The 16982-nt window shown below is 61.3% G+C and overlaps 1 non-coding gene across 1 annotated transcript; it reads left to right on the forward strand.

Moving 5' to 3' along the window:
• The first annotated feature begins 9824 nt into the window (after window positions 1-9824).
• On the forward strand, window positions 9825-9897 carry Trnav-cac. Its single transcript has one exon. It is a non-coding gene; the product is annotated as a tRNA-Val (tRNA).
• Window positions 9898-16982: the final 7085 nt, after the last annotated feature.

The raw sequence follows: 16982 nt of genomic DNA on the forward strand, positions 1-16982 counted from the left end.
GGTCCCGGCCGCGCGCGTGGCATCCTGCCTCCCGGGTCCTGTCTTCCCGAGGCCCTCAGCCGCGTGCGGGGCATCCTGCCTCCCGGGTCCTGTCTGATTGGTCTCCTGGTGGGGCTGGAGCCGCAGAGCGGCCCCGGCCCCCTTGGCTTCCTGGGTTTCTTGGACGTTGTAGGGTTAGGCTGGCCAGACAACCAACCCAGGATGCGGCCCAGGCAGAGCCCGCGGCCAACCGTCTGGCCTGGGCTCACGTCCGTGGTGCTCTGCTGTTTGCATCCTCACCGGGTGGCAGAACGGCAGGGCATGTGCACGTGGTGCCCGGGCAGGACCTTCTGGCCGCAGGGGAACGGCTAAGGGCCTGGGCCACGTCTGCCAGCCAAGCACCCCTGAGGCAGGCGGGGAGCAGGCTTGCTCGCACACCTTCCGGCCTGGCATTTACCAGGCACAGGAGTGCCAGGCAGACAGGCTGCGTGGCAGTGTTGGCTGGGAAACATCGTCGGACCCACGGGCAGCACAGCAGGCATTCAGGCCCACACACGGGGCTGGGCAGGCATGCCCTGGGGTCCCCAGCACCCCCCCACACACACACCCATACCTCCTCATGGCCAGTAGTTGGGAAGTTACGACCAGGGCATGCCAGTGATCAGCCAGAGCCAAAGTGGGCACAGCATCCATCCCAACCCTCAAAGCTAACGGGGACCTGAGCCCCCTGGCTCACGCTTGCAACCCAGGCTTCTCCAGGATGCTGAGATCTGAGGATCAAGGAAAGTCTGTGAGATGCCTCCAATTAATTAAAAACCAAAAAGCCATCTAGAAGCAGAGCTGTGGCTCCAGGGAAAAAGCCTTGAGCGAAAAAGCTAAGGCCGAGTGACCCAGTCCAGACTTAATACTCCAGTCCTCACACATATACACATACACAAAGCTAAGGGGTATCTGGGATGATCTGGAATGGGGGGGCGTTCCTGGCCCCACAGAGCTCCTACCAAGTCTACAGTTTGGCCAGCGTTCCTGCCTGACTGCTTCTCCATGTTCACAGCAGGCAGAGCGCAAAGGCTTTGCTCTGGTGCCCCTGCCCATGCTGATTCCTCCCAGGCCGGCCGACAGCACAGGTGTGACCCTTCTCCACCAGGTCCCCTCATGGCGGAACTCCTGGGGAACAGGATCCTCGGGGTACCCTCCTCGGAGGAAAGTCAGCCGGCAGACGCCAAGCTCTGGGCACTTTGACCCTGACCCAGAGCCTTGTCTGCGGCCGCCTGCCTGCAGGCCCCACACTTGAGATGCTGGAGCCCGGAACACGCCGGAAGCCTGGCCACCGTCGCTGCCACTGCGCCTCCGCGTCTGTGTTTTGGTTTGGGGTTTTTAAGGAAGGAGGTTTAGAGGGGTATGTTTTGTTTTATTTCTGGTGCTAGGAATTGAACCAAGGCCTCCAGCATGCCAAGCGAGCACCTCACGCTGAAATCCACCCTCCAGCCCGCACAGCCTTGCTCATGATGGCACTGGGAGGTCGTGGTGCCTGGGGACGAGGTCTCAGGGAAGCCAGGCCCGCCAGAGGCTCAGGGACGCATGCCCAGTGAGCAACTTCTTGGCGTTTGACATCCTAGAAAGAACTCGGCCTGGGCGCTGTCCCTCAGCTCTTCAGCTCAAGGTGAGCGCTCTACCGCTTGAGCCTCAGTGTCATTTCTGGTTTTCTAGTGATTTATTGGAGATAAGAGTCTCATGGACTTTCCTGCCCAGGCTGGCTTTGAACTGCGATCCTCAGATCTCAGCCTCCTGAGTGGCTAGGATGATTGGCATGAGCCACCAGTGCCTGGCAGTTTTTTTTTTCTCCCCACCCCTTGTGTGCCCTGGAGGGCTGCTGGAGAACCCGGCCCAGACCCTTCCGGTAAACCAAGACCCCCGGTTCGCGTCCCGTGTCCTCCCCTTCCTGGCCATGGATTCCCTTTCCAGTGCCACCTTCTTTCCCTGGACCCTCCGTACCCTGCCTGGACCCCCACTACCATGGCCTCAGCTTGGCTGGTCCATTCTGTGTGAACTGTTTCCAGCGTGGCACTTGGGTACGGGTGGGGTGGACACTCCCGTGCCCATCCACCAGAGCCCCGTCCCGTCCCGCAGCCTGGGCGCCCGGCCGAGCCTGCCTGTCCGGTGACCTGGCTAACACCATGCGCAGGCCTCACACTCCTCACCTGCGTTCCCAGGTAGCCAAGATGTGGGAGGCATCAGGCAGCTGCCCCCCTCCCCCGGGAACGGACCGATCCCAGCCTGCCGCCTCTTCCTCTTCCGTGGCCCGTTTCTCCTTCAGACCAAGGCCACGGTGCCCGTCAGCCCCACCTAAGCCCCTCGCCGGGACCTACTGCCCAGAGAGCTGCTGAAAGCCACCGCCTGTGCGGCTCCAGGCTGTGACGGGCTCCGCGAGCCTGCCTGCTCCTCGGACGCGGGGCTGACCTGTCCACCCCTTCGTGGAGAGAGCGGGTGGCTAGATTCGTGATCAGCTGTCAACCGCCCAGCTGTGCACCTGGCCGGTGCCACAAGGCCCCGCCTGGGGTAGAGGCAAAGACCAGCAAGTCCCTGGGTGGGCAGCTGGGCCTGTCCAGTGGGTGCCACGCTTGGCCCTCCCCCAGCCCGCCCCCAGGGCCCGCTCCCTAATTCTACCACGTTATGTGGTGCGCCGTCTCAGCGCCAGGCAGCCGCTGCTGCCGTGCCCCGTGTGCTAGTAAGCCAACTGAGGCCAGCCCGCATGTGAGCCAGACCCTCCACAGTCGGTGACCATCAGGGGCCTTCTGTGGGGCGCCGGGGTTGGGGTCTGTCCACCCCAGGGGGCAGCGACCACAGACCACCTCACCAGCAGCTCTCTCACCCCTGGAGAGGCCAGAGCGACAGGAGAGAGTCGCTGAGCTCCTCATGGGCGTGTCTGGCACAGCATGGAACTAATCGGTGCACAAGTCATGAGCGACCGTCCACAGCATGGCCACCACAGTGGCGTGGAGGCCCTGGCCTTCTGGGCCTTACCAGTCAGGACCTCTGGGCTATGGGCCCAGCAAACATCCCCTTGTAGGAAAAGGGGAGAGCAGGGCCCAGCCTCGGTTTCTCCTTTTTAGCTCACCGGAGGGCCAGTGCTCACTGGCAGGCGGGAGATCTGGGCTGGAAGGCGGAAGGAGGGCAGCCGTGGATCAGGGAGTTTTCTGGGCTGTGGCTGCTCGGGGGAGGGTTGTCCGCTACCGATCCACCCATTGTCTGCAGGGAGGGGAGCGACCGTCGGCCTTGTCGGCCATGCATGCAAGGCCGGGAGTGGAGGTGCGTGGAAGGTCCTGGGGGCCTGTCACTAAGAGACAGAGTCACGGGGGGCTGCATCCTTGGGGGGTCCACGAAGCTTCACTTCTGTGAATTGGAAAGAAGAGGCCTCGTCGGGGGCGAGGCCCTGACTGGGCTGGGGGGCCCTGGCCGGCCTGGGTCCTCTTGACCAGACGGAAGGCATGGGTACTGGGGCAGCCCATCCCTTGGGGTTCACTGAAGGTTGGCAGCCCTCTGGAGCTGAGAGAGGCTGGAAGACTGGGAGCTTCTGTCCAGAGCGAGACAGCACTGCGGGCTGGATTTGCCCAGGCTTTGGAGGGGGCTCAGACGGGGCAGGAAAGCTGAGCGCGCCGTCCCCTGGCTCCCCTCACACCTTCACGGGCCCCCCTTGCCGGCCCCCAAAGCGCATGCATGCAGGGCCCGTGCTGGGGGCGCGTCGCACTAGCAGGCTCTGGGCAGGCGGGGCTGCTGCTGCCCCACAGACAGCCGGACTTCCTGAGAGGGAGGCCGAGGCCTGCAGTGCTGTGCCCTGGGAAGGGCCCTGTCCCCCCTCCAAGCCCGCCCACCCCACGCGGAGGGCCCCATCCCTGCTCTGCTTCATGGATTTTTCCAGCCTTGGGCTGAGACCTCTGAGCTACAGGCGGGGCTGTTTTGCTTGCAGTGTGTGTGTGTGTGTGTGTGTGTGTGTGTGTGGTTTTGAATGTTTGTGTATGTGTGCGCATGTGTATATACCTGTGTGCATGCATATGTGTGTGTGTGGTTTTGAATGTTTATGTATGTGTGCGCATGTGTATATGCCTGTGTGCATGCATACGTATGTGTGTGCGTGTGTGTGTGCGTGTGTGTGTGCGTGTGTGAGCGCGTGTATGTGCGTGCGTGTATGTATGTGTGCATGTGGGTGTGCATGTACGTGTGTGTGTGCGTGTATGTATGTGTGCATGTGTGCGCGTGTATGTGTGTGCATGTGCGTGTATGTGTGCATGTGTGTGTGTGTGTGCGTCTGTGTGTGCATGCATACGTGTGTGCATGTGTGTGTGGTTTTGAATGTTTGTGTATGTGTGCACATGTGTATATGCCTGTGTGCATGCATACGTGTGTGTGTGCGTGTGCGTGCGTGTGTGTGTGTGTGTGTGTGTGTGTGCATGTGTGTGTTAGTCTCTGCTCTGGAATGGGATCCTTCCATGCCTCCTTGAACCCAGTGGTCTCTTAAAGGAAACAGGCTTGAGGGAGGGCTTAGGCACACAGCCGAGTGGCCTCAGAGCACGTCCTGGGGGCTCGGTGGTGGCTCTCTGCCCAGCCTCGGTGACACACTCGGGCCAGGCCCTGGGTCCCCGCTGCAGCTGCCCTGGGCCTGCCTCCCACCCAGCTCTCTTCCTCTCCACTTTGTCCTCTCTCCCTCCCTCCCTCCCTCCCTCCTCCCTCTCTTCCTCTCCACATACCTCCCCCTCCCTTTCTCTCCTGGCAAGTGGGTTGCAATCCAAACTTGTTGTTAACTTCTCCTCTTCCAAGTTAAATATTACTCACAGAGCTGGGAGCCCACGGGCAGCACTAGCCTGGAGGGGGACGGACAGACAGACAGATGGATCTCCTGGTCTCTGTGGGGTGTGGATGGAGGCCGACACCAGGCCTGCAGTGCTATGGGGCAGTTGGTGGGTGTGGGTGGGACAGGTCACCAAAGCCAAGCCGGTACGCGGCCCCCTCCCCAGCCCTGCCGCCCCTCCCGGCCTCACCTCCCCACCCGCCCTTTCAGGTTGCCTAGGTGACTGTGGACTGAACCCACCTCGGCTCTGCAGCGTGGCGGTGGTTCCCTGGGCCAGGGTCCAGGGGGACTCAGACTGCAGGGGGAAAGACCCTCCCCACAGCTGGCCACGCCAGTCCTCTGCCAGGCTGGGGCCACGCTGGGAACAAAACGCTCAGAAAAACAGCCTCACCTGCTCCGTGTCCATCTGTCCCCCCTCCCCCACCCCCGCTCACCTGCCCTGCGTCCGTCCCCCCCACCTCACATCTACGTCCCCCCCCACTGGCCCTGCATCCGTCCCCCCCCACTCACTAGCCCCGTGTCTGTCCGTCCGTCCTTCCACCGGCCCTGGCTCCAGAGGAGTAGTGGAGTACTGGTGGCTCAAGGAGCCCCAATAGCCAGGAGAAGCACGAGGGTCCCGACCCTCACCCCACTTCAGCCTGACCAGGAGAGCTGGGGCCTGCTCACAGATGTGCCAAGCAGGGAGTAAACTGGGGTCCTGTGCCACCTGCCCCCCCAGCACGGGCCTGAAGGGACCAAGCACTCTCGTGCCTCAGGGCCTTTGCACTTGCTGTTCCCCTGCCCGCAATGCTGCCTCCTAACCCACCTCGAAGCTCCCTGAGACGGGTCCGGGCCCGGGGTCCTCCCCCAGCTCTTCCTCCGGGCTCCCTCGTAAGCACCCCGCCTTGTCCAGGGGGTAGCCTGGGGAAATGTTGCTGCCTTGCCCTGGGACAGGACGCGTCTCCTGCTGGCTCTGCCTGCCAAAGGCGGGCACCCGGCAAGCTTGGGGAGAGAGATCCTGTCCTGGGGTCTCACCTCTGCACCCACCTCCCCTCGGGACAAGATGTCTGCTGCTCCTGGACTTCAGCTGCTACAGGGCTGACCGAGGAGCACCCGGGCGGGGGGAAAACTCCAGCCAGGACCTGGGGCCAGGCACGAAAACACTGAGGTGAATGGCTGGGGCCAAGGTACACGAAGTCCAGCGGCTGCCCGCGGGCGGGGGGGGGGCTGGGCTGCCTGTGGGCTGGGGGGCTAGGCTGCCTGCAAGGGGGGGCCGGGCTGCCCGCAGGGTTCATCCAGGTCTATGGTAAGCCACTCATCTAGGAAGTTTTCCCCTTCAGCCTTTGGCTCCCTCCTGCCCCCTCAGCACCTTTCCCCACTCCTGCCCACCGTCCACACGGAGCTTGTGGCGTGGGTGCTTCACCAGACAAACCGTGGACCCCTCCCTCCCTCTTACAGCCACATCTCCTTTGGGACTCCAGCCGCCGTCCCCAGCCCCCACGGTTCCTCCTGCCAGGGACTCATCCTGAGGCTGCCCCAGCCTGGGACAGGGCCCTCGAGGCCTGGGCTGGCTGGGGGGCTCACTAGGGCCGGCCCCCGGCCTACTCCCTGCTCCGCTTGCTTGGTGGTGATTGGGCCTGTGTGGGGCTCTGGAGACAGCTGCCGACCTGTGGGTATGCCTGCCGGCTGCTGCAGATGGAGGCAGGGGGCGGGCCGGAAAGCAAGCAGGAGGGTGGGAAGCTGGGGCTGAGACCCCGCTCGCCTCCAGCCCACTAGGAGCAGTCATGAGCCAAGAAGAGCTGGCCTCTGGAAGCTCACGCCTGCCATCCCCGCTACCCGGGAGACTGAAATGGTGGAATTGTGGTTGAAAGCCAGCCCAGGCAGGAAAGTCCGTGAGACTTATCTCCAATGAACCACCAGAAAACCAGACGTGGAGCTGGGGCTCAAAGTGGTAGAGTGCTAGCCTTGAGCAAAAGAGCTTAGGGACAGTGCCCAGGCCCTGAGTTCAAGCCCCAGGACAAAAAAACAGAAGAGCCAAGAGGATCCAAGAGGATCGTTAGTGTCTCCATCACTGCTGGCCGTGGGCGATGTTCACAGCTCCAGCTTGAGGCCCATGGGCTGGCCAGCCTGTTCTTCCCTCTCCTTCCCTTCCCCTGCTCTCCCTTCCCCTACCTTGGGGGGCTGAGGTGGGGGCTCCGGGCCTGGCAGAATCAAGGCAAGACCGAGCCCTCTTGGTGAATCACCCCACGGGGGTGGGGTTATAGATTAGAAAGCCGGGCAGGGCGCAGTGTCTCCGTGGGGCCCTGGGCCCGGGGCTGCCGTGAACAGTGTGAACCACATCCGTCTGTCCCGCCCCACTTCCAAGACTCGGGCCGCTTCTGCTCACGCAGGACCACAGCAAGACTAAGACTTGGGGTTCTTCCTACAGGGACTTGGGGGTGATCCTGGGATGAAGGCTGACCCCAGACTGGTATTGTGGAGAAGGCTGGGTAAAGTGTGGCCAGAGCAGGACAGGCTGGCCCCTCGGACCCTGACTGAGCCCCACCCCCAGCGTGGCCTGTGCTCAGGGTGGGCGGGCGCCCTGCCACAGCCAGGACCGACTGAGCAGCCTGACAGCCTTGGATGGGTCTTGGCACCCGGGCAGGCACCTGGCACCTAAACCAAAGCCGACCGCCCCCCCTCTTCAGCGGGCACCCAGCCCTGCTGCGCGAGCTGCCTCTCCTGGGAACAGGCTCCTGACCGGGGCCGCAAGGAGCTCCCTGGCCAGACAGACTGCAGCTTGGCGCCAGCCTGCCCCTTCCTTTCTAGCCACTAGGGCCTGTGGCAGCTCCACAGAGCAGGCCGCTGGCATGGAGGAGATCCCGGAGGGGGAGGGCGGCTGCTTCTGGGTCAAATCCCCTGGGCCCGTGCCCTCTGCTCTGGCAGAGCTGGGGGGGAGGGGTAGGCCCGGAGGAAGACGGACACTTCCCGGGACTCTGACCACAGCGCCAGCACAGGGAAGAGAGGCCCAGTTGTGGCCATGGACCCTTGGGGTCTTGGCTTGGGGGAGGCCTGACGGGGGAGGGGAAGGGGTCCAGGCAGGGGGGGGGGCAGCAGCGTCTCAGAGGCCTGGGCGGCAGGAAGGGAAGGGTGACGTCATTGCCGCCTGGAATCTGCTGTTTGGAGGCGTCGCCATGGAGACCGGAAGGCTGGGGTGGGTAAAAATAGCAAACCCAAGAGGGTGTAAGTTCCAAGAACCCGGTCTGAAAAGAGAAAGGAATATATGTTCTCGTTGCTGTGGGAGGAGAGGGGTCCAGGCCGGCCAGCGGGAGGAGCCCACCGGGGCTTCCGGTCCCTGCGCCATACCGGGCTGGACCGGGGTGGCGTGGACGGGGTGGCGTGGATGGACGGGGTGGCGTGGACGGGGTGTCCCTGCGCCCATGCTGGGTGTGAACAGGGTGTCCCTGACACCCCTAGAAGCTCGTCCTGCTGGATCTGTGCCATGTGGGACAGGCTCCCCCCGCGGGCCCCCTCTCCTCTTAGGTGGGGAGACTGCTTCCTCCAGCAGGGAAGGGCCAGCCTGCTGGGTGGAACAGGGCCTCCCCCCCACAAACCCGGCCTCCCAGGTGGCCTCTGGGAGGCGGGGGACAAGGAGTGGACAAGAGCTGCCCTTGCCACGGGGGCCTGGTGGAAGAGTGACTGGCGTGGTTGGCCACGTGGGAAAGCGCCCCTCCCCCGCGGGACAGAGCTTGTGGGAACAGCGCTGCTCTTCAGGGCTGAGCCCGGTGGCCGGGCCCTGGGAACCTGGGAACGTCTGCAAGGTCTGCCTGCTGGAGCTGCAGTGCCTCCTGGGGTCCCCTCCTAGCGCAGCCCGGAACACGCTGGCCAACCTGGGCCTCAGAGCTGGGCCTCCGCCCTGGGACACGTGTGCGGGCTCCAGCGTGGGGGGGTCTCCAGACAGGCGCTTCGGGGGGCAGCAGGAACCTCTTTCCTGACCAGATGGAATGTAGTTGCTGGCTGTACAACGCTGGGCTTGGGCCCAAGGACAACCCCAGCATCCTGGGACAGGGCGGACAGGCGCAGTGCCGGCCAGAGAGGAGAGTCTGTCTTGGGGAAGGGACTGTCCACCCTGGGAGCCCCTTCTTCCTTCCTCCCTTCCCCTCCCTCCTCCCTTCCCGTCTCCCTCCCTGCGTCTCTGCCCTCACTCCCCAGGGTGGGGGTCCTGGGCACAGTGGCTCTGCAGTGGCAGAGGCCTGGAGGCCCCCCAGCGCCCCCAGCAGGGTGGGGTCTTGCCTTTCTTTCCCAGACCTCCCTGGGCTTTGTGGTTGGAGAATGGAGGAGGCGAGGGTAAATGGAGCCCCACGAAGGGGGAGCTGTTCCCCCAAGAAATAGCTCGCATGCCTTATGTAATGAGTGAGCTCACCGCGAGGGCCTGCCAGGGCTGACGGCAGCGGCGGGCGGGGCTGCCGGAACCCAGCGGGGCTCAGATTTATGGGGAGGCCCAGCCTTAGCAGAGAGGGGCCCAGGGTTTACCGAGGGAAAGGGGTGGCTGGGCCGGCCTGCAGAGGCCCGAGCTCTGCCTCTGCGGGGTGGAAGGGCCTGGGGGCAGCGCCGCAGTGGGTCGGGCGCGGGTGTGGCAGGTGACCTCGCAGGTCGCTCACCAGGCAGCCACAGCTCAGGTCCACACTGCCGCCCCAGCCCGGTGTCCGCAGGACCGTGAAGTCAGAGCCAAGCCCTTCCGAACCACCCAAGACCCTCCCTGAAGCGGCTCTGGGAGTGAGCAGGGCAAGCAGCGAGGCCCTTCCCACAGCCCACCGGCCTGCTGCCCCGGCCCTCCATCCCCAGGAACTGTGTTCCCTCCGAGGATGGTGGGGAGCGGGACTGAACTCCAAGCCAGGCGCTCCAGGGTTCCTATTCTTCTCTTCCCTGAGGCCTGCCCCCACCCCGCACCCCTCCACATTCCCTCCACACAGCCTTACTCCATCCTGAGTGGGCCTATGCCTCCCCGGAGTCCAGAGAGCGGAGCGGACTTCAAGAAGGCTGGGATGTGGCTCAGTGGTAGAGCGCTTGCCTCACATGCATGAGGTCCTGGGTTCGATTCCTCAGCACCACATAACCTGAAAAAGCCAGAAGTGGCGCTGTGGCTCAAGTGGCAGAGCGCTGGCCTTGAGCTGAAGAGCTGAGGGACAGCGCCCAGGCCCAGAGTTCAGGCCCCACGACCGACCAAAAAAAAAAGAAAGAGGAGGAAGAGGCTGGGACAGGGGTGTCAGGTTCTGGGGGCCTGTGGAGCAGCGGGTCCTCTGCCAGCCAGGGGCCTTCCCCCAGACAGCAACTGGCCAGGGTGACGCTCCTTGCCTGTTCATCTCGTCACAAAGACATCACGAGCGTCTCCAGACCGCTGGCCTCCAGGAAAGCCAGCCAGCGCTGACAGGGAAGGGACATCGAGAAGGCAGAAGGGGGAACACTGGGCCTGGGTGGGGTGGTGCATGTGTCAGGGGCAGGGAAGAGAGGGGTAGGTAATCTTCGGGGCGGGGTGTGGGCCTGAACTGGCGGCTCACGCCTGTCATCCTAGCTACTCAGGAAACTGAGATCTGAGAGTCACACAGTTCAAGAGCCAGCTCCGGCCAATGAACCTCAAGACTCTTTATCCCCAAAAGCCCAACAGCAGCACAGTGTTAGTAGGGGTGTGGCTCAAGTGGTAGCATCCCAGCTGGGAGCAGGAAAGCTGAGAGAGAGGCCCTGAGTTCAAGAGTGGGTGGGGAGGGGCGGGGCTTCCTGAGGGGCTGTGGGCCTGCACACAGACAACAACGTGGGGCGGGGGCCGGGGCCGGGAAGGGGGGAGGCGAAGAGGGGTGGGGAGCAGCAGGACTGGTCAAGCTGTGGCTCACACGTGCGGGCTGGGCCTGGAGGCCTCACTCCCGGGCCTCCGTGGCTGGCGGGGGTAAGGCGGCGGGTCTGAAGGTGGGCCCTGGCTGGCGGCCCCCTGTTCCGTGCACCTGCAGGACCCCCAGGACCGGCCTCAGAGCACAGTCCTGTATGCCCGTGCCCTGCCAGGGCGGTCCACTCTGCACTCAGGCCCTGGCCAGCTGGGTCTGCGGGGCTTGGTGCAGTGTGGGTAGAGGACTGTCCCCTGTCACCGTGGTTCCCCAGCTCTGGGCTGGGAGCCCCGGGGAGGCGGGAGGGGGATGCTACTGTGGGACCGTCTGGAGCCTTCCTGTGGCCAGGTTGGTGCTGGTGACTGGGTGCCAGGCACAGGGCAGCTGGTCTGGCCCAGGGTGCTTTCCCCGCCCCCACACCCTGCAGCCTCCCCCTGGGGGGGTTCACACTTGACCTCTTCAGCCACTGGGGCGGGGAGCCCTCGCTTGGGGCCCCAGGGGTGCGGAGGTGAGGTGAGGCGGCTCCACTGTGATCTGTGCTGTGTGGCTGGAGCCTGGGGCGGCTGCGGCCAGCACGGGACGCTTTGGGGGGACAGGGTTCAGCAGGCAGGCAGGGCCGCAGGGCGAGGTGCCTCCTTGGAGCTCGGCCACGCTGCGCCTCACCGTTTCCATCTCATCCCAGAGCCAGGACGAGGGCTGCCAGGGAGGGACCCCTTCCTCCTGCTGCTCCCTCCTGGGAGCCTCTACAGGGCAGGGTTCTGGGAGGCAGCCTGGCTCCCCCAGCCCGAGCCTGGGCCCGGCCCCTTCTAGCCTCAGAGCCAGTGGCCGTCTTGCCCCAGGACTGCCCTGCGTGCAGAGCAGCCTCTCAGACGCCCCGCCACTGCCCTGCCAGGCCTAGTTTGCTTTTGGCAGCGGCCTCCAGCCTGGCGGTACTGTTGGGTGGGCAAACGGCTACCTCCGCCTGGCACTCCGGTATGGAAGAAGGGCAGCCAAGAGTCCACAGACACGCTGGGAGACAGGGTCCGAGTGGCCCAGCAGGCCCTGGCTCCCGGGCCGCCCGGAGGGAGGTGGCTGCCCTGAACACGTGGCCTTAGAGAGAAGAGGAGGCTGAGCCCACCCGAGCTCCCGTCCCAGCCAGAACAGTCCCCAGAGAGCAGGGATGGCCGAGGACGCTGCCCAGTGCAGCTTCTTCAGGAAACTACAAAATGCAGCTTCACACAAAGACGAGTCTCGAGATCAGGTGCTCCTCCGCTCAAATCTCTTTTTTTTTTTTTCTTTTTCTTTCCACACGCCAACCGCCTGCTTTGGCATCCTAAACACCACACCTCGGTTCTGCTTTGCGAGTGTTTGCATTATCATGTAGTTTAAAGCATTTTGTAGCTTACATTCTGATTTCCTCTTTAACTGGTGACTTAGTCAAAGTTTTGTCTTGCCCCAGACTAGGGTATTTTTCGTACTTAAAATTGCGGTTGAGAACTTCTGGTTTGATTACTTTGTATTTGTGTGTTTAGCTTTTGGGGACACGGGGATGTGAATTCAGGCTTGTGTTCTCACTGGGTTTTTTTCCACGTATGACTGTTACCCTGTCACTTCCCTCATACCTCCAGTTTAGTGTTTTCCTGGAGACAGAGTCTCTTAGACTTCTCTGTCTAGGCTGGTTTTGAACCTTAGTCCTCAGACTTCAGTCTCCGGAGCAGCTAGGATTATGGGTGAGAGCCACGGACACTCCCTGCACACAGCTTCGAACCGGTCCATTTCATTCTGTAGTCCACTGACCGTCTTCCTGGCCACTAGAGTCTGTCTTCGTCTGGGTGTGGCAGCCTCTGCGCCAGAAGGCAGAATGTTCTAAGCCCCCTTCGGAGACTGGGCAGCTCCTTCGTCGCTCCGGTCCTGACACATGCCCGCTACCAGTTCCCATTTCCAAAAGGCCTGTACCCCTCGCCCCGCCCCATGCTGGCCTCTGATCTCTACTCCGCTGTGGGTCTCAGCTGCCCAAAGACCCAGTGGCTATTTGGCCTCGGATCTTGCTCACCGCTAGCATTCACGTGTGTTCCGCCCTCCTTTTTGGCTTCCCTCCTTGTTTATGGTTACAGAACATTTACACAGCGTGTTTTATCCGGCACAGTTCTCTGGTACTGGTGCATGGATGCCCCGGTTAGCAATCGCCAGGCTCTGGTGCCGATGCTGTAGGTCTCACCCTGGCGGGCCCCAGGGGGGACGCGTGCTGCGCTGCTCACACATGCAGGCCTGAATGGAGCACTCAGGCCATCCTATCTAACATTTTCTTTTTTTGGGTCCGGTCATGGGGCCTGAACTCTGGGCCTGGGCACTGTCCCTCAGCTCTTCAGCTCAAGGCTAGTGCTCTACAGCTTGTAGCTAGGATTACAGGCATGAGCCAGCTCTTTCTTTCTTTTTTCCTTTCTTGTCGGTCGTGGGACTTGAACTCTGGGCCTGGGCGCTGTCCCTCAGCTTTTCAGTTCAAGGCTAGCGCTCTACCACTTGAGCCACAGCCCCACTTCTGATTTTCTGGTGGTTTATTGGAGATAAGAGTCTCGTGGACTTTGCTGCCTGGGCTGGATTTGAACTGCAATCCTCAGAGCTCAGCCTCCTGAGTAGCTAGGATGACAGGCCTGAGCCACCGGTGCCCAGCTGAGCTTGCCATTTCTTATTTTTTTATTCCCCAGGTGTCTTGCTTCTAGGTAGGCCTTCCACCACTTTAGCCATCCCTCCAGACATTTTTGCTTTAGCTTGATATTAGGTGGACTTTTGCCCAGCCTGCCTGAGACCAGGATTCTCCTACCCTTGCTTCCTGAGTAGCTGCAACCACAGGCTGAAGGCGTCCTACTGGATTCCATCACTGCAGCCATCACAGACAATCCCTGGCTTGTCCCGACCATGTTTGAGCTGGGGGAGGGGGCGGGGGGAGGGGAGGGGGGAGGGGAGGGGGGGTCTTGCAAGTCCGCGCTGTGTCCTCACCGAACGTCTGCACTGCGTGGAGCACGCCCTCTCTCCCTAGCCCACTGGTTTTCAGCCACTCCTCCGCCAGGCTTGGTTCCTTCTGAGACAATGAACACAGCGCTGTCTCACCGCTCTCTGGGCCACCTCCGGCTGACGGCATGAGAGATGTGGCCGAATTGGCCCGAAAGCTCATTTACAGCTTTAGTTGTGTTTATAAAGACTGCAACTCAATACCACAGGATTCTTTCCCCCTCTTCCATACTTTTTAGTTCATTATTTGGAAGACCTGGAGTTTGAACTCAGGGCTCCAGGTTCACTCAGATTATTTGCTTAAGCTGCTATTCTACCACTCGAGCCAGGCCTCCGCTTCCAGCCTTTTGCTGGTTAATCCTCTGGGATTTGTCTGCTTGGGCTGGTTTTTTAACAGGATCCTCAGATCAGTTTCCTGAGTGGTTAGGATTACAGGTGTGAGCCAATGTGCCCGGCTGGCGCTAGCTCCTCACAGAAGTCCCATCCTGGCCGGCACCTTATGCTCCCTGTCCCTTGCACAAATCAGTCTTCTTGCTGTTGGGGTACCCCGGCCCTGGGGCTCAGGCCTCTTGCTCAGGGCTGCCCTCTGGAGGCAGCGGTGAGCCCTCCGCAGCCCTGCACCGCAGATGCCCCAGCGTTGACACTTTGCCCTGCTCTGCCCTGCCTGGCAGCTGGTATCCTTTTTGTCCCCCGCTTCCTCAGGCCCTGTGTTCTCTGGAATCACCTCACCCCCAAATAAGTTACTCTCGTTCAAATCGCTGTGTAAAGATCTGGTTTTGGTGGAAGCTCATTTTTTCCCCTTCACGTTTAGTTAAGTTTTGAAACAATGCCTTAACCCTTTCCTGACAATGGCGGTTTGTACCTGGCTGTGAACAGGCTCATCCCCCAGTCCTGAGCACAGCCAGAGGAGCAGCACCCGTCTGTGGGGGAGGACGGCATTGTGGGCTGCTGGTCAGTGGTGGAAAATGTCTATCTTGAGGCGGCTGGCCTGGTCCTCTCAGTATTTCTCCAGCTGGACCAGAACCTCCTTAAAGAACAAACTGCTGGGCTGGGAAGTTGGCTAAACGGTGGAGTGCCTGCCTTGCATACATGAGGCCCGGAGTTCGATTCTCAGCACCACATAAGCAGAAAAAGCAGGAGCAGGAAGTGGCGCTGTGGCTCAAGTGGTAGAGTGCTAGCCTTGAGCAAAAGAAGCTCAGGGACAGCGCCTAGGCCGTGAGTTCAAGCCCCAGGACTGGAAACCTCCCCCCCTCCAAAAAAAAAGACAAGCAAGCCTGGGATTCCAATTTCCAGGCCAGTCCCAAGCTGCTTTCCTGACTAAAGTCGCCACCGTGCCTCCCTGTCCCTCGGTCCATCAGGGGAGCTGTGGCTCCACTGCCAGTCTCTCAAACGACAGACGGCCCGCAGGCCACGCCGCCCCCAGACGGGGCTCACCCTGCAGTGGCAGCAGATGAGCTCGGGGCTCGCAGAAGAGGCACCGTGCCTATCACCAGCTGCCCTGACCCTTCAGAGCAGGCTGGGCTGCTCTGAACACCTCCCTCGCTTGAAGGGGCCTCAGAGGCCAGCCAAAGGGCTTCTTTGCTTCTTGGAGACCCTTCCCCATCCCCACACCTCCTCCTGGACCAGTGCCTTCACCCTTCTTCGTGCCCGTGGCTGCTTGACCTGGTTCTGGGACTCGGGGACGCCGCTGGCCCTGCAGCCACAGGTGTGCGGAGCATGTGAGGGGCCTGGTGGCCGCTCCACACCCTGCTCAGGCCACAGTGCGAGGAGGCTCGGCTCTGCGGCTCCTGATGTCTCCAGCCACTTTCTTCTTTCCTTGCCAGATCTGGGGCTTGAACTCAGAACCTGGGTACTGTCCCTGAGCATCATTTACTTAAGGCTAGCCCCTCTACCGTTTGAGCCATAACTTTACTTTCAGCTCTTTTGGTAACTAACTGGAGGTAAGGGTCTCATGGACTGGCTTCAAACAGAGCTTCTCAGATCTCAGCCTCCTGAGTAGGTAAGATGACAGGTGTGAGCCACCAGCACCCCTCTTTCTAGCCACGTTCTTTGGATTAGTTTTCCTGAGTTGCACAGACTTCAAATCCACAAGAAGCATCATTAATGCAACACTAGTGCAACATTAATTTGTTTTGGGGCTAAATGTGGGTCCACAAAGTCAAAGTCATCTGCAGGAGTACAAGTAAGTGCCTTTTGTCGGTCGTGGGGCCTGAGCTCTGGGCCTGGATGCTGTCCCTCAGCTCTTCAGCTCAAGGCTAGCGCTCTACCACTTGAGCCACAGCGCCACTTCTGGCTTTTTCTGCTATGTGGTGCTGAGGAATTGAACCCAGGGCCTCATGCATGAGAGGCAAGCACTCTACCACTGAGCCACCTTCCCAGCCCCAAGTAAGTGCTCCTTTTGTTTTCTGAGTTTTTGTTTTGTTTTTTGGTCGTGGAGCCTAAACTCTGGGCCTGGTTGCTGTCCCTGCACTCTTCAGCTCAAGGCCAGTGCTCTACCACTTGAGCCACAGCCCCACTTCTGGTTTTCTAGTGGTCTATTGGAGATAAAAGTCTGAGTTTCCTGCCCGGGCTGTCTGTGATCCTCATATATCATCCTCCTGAGTAGCCAGGATGATAGGTATGAGCACCATTGCCCTGCCTCAGGAGTTTTCTTTTTCTGTTTTCTTTTTTTTGCTGGTCGTGGGGCTTGAACTCTGAGCCTGTGCGCTGTCCCTCAGCTCTTCAGCTCAAGGCCAGAGCTCTACCGCTTGAGCCACAGCACCACTTCGGGTTTTCTGGTGGTTAATTGGAGACAAGAATCTCATGGACTTTCCTGCCCAGGCTGGCTTTGAACCGTGATCCTCAGATCTCACCCTCCTGAGTAGCTAGGATTACAGGCATGAGCCACCACCAGTGCCTGGCTAGGAGTTTTCTTATGTATTAGATACTTTATGGTGGGGGGTACTGCTATGGTTGGGACCAGATCAGAGGTGGGGAAGTGGTTGGTGGGCCAGCACAGGGAACAGACAGGGCTCAAGTATTCTGGTGGGGACTGATCTGGTTTCTAAGCACGGGATCCTGCCCTGGCCTCACAGGCTGGCCTGCGTACCTGCCCTTTGGTGGGGCAGCTGAGGCCTGCCTGGCCATACTCTTCTCCCCAGCAGGAGCTGCAGCAGCAGTGCTGCTCTGGGGCCTGTTCCACCGTCTCCCAAGAGGCAGGGAGAAGGTCACAAACTGGAAGTGAGGCCCTGACCCCCTCCCCTCCGCCTAGCACTGAGGCCCTGTTCCAGCACCCGCTGTCCAGGCTGTGGCTTTGTGAGAAACGGCACCGTGCCTTTTCTTTTTTTTTTTTTTTT

Source organism: Dipodomys ordii, unplaced genomic scaffold (assembly GCF_000151885.1).
Source record: "Dipodomys ordii isolate 6190 unplaced genomic scaffold, Dord_2.0 Scaffold6, whole genome shotgun sequence".
NCBI lineage: Eukaryota > Metazoa > Chordata > Mammalia > Rodentia > Heteromyidae > Dipodomys > Dipodomys ordii.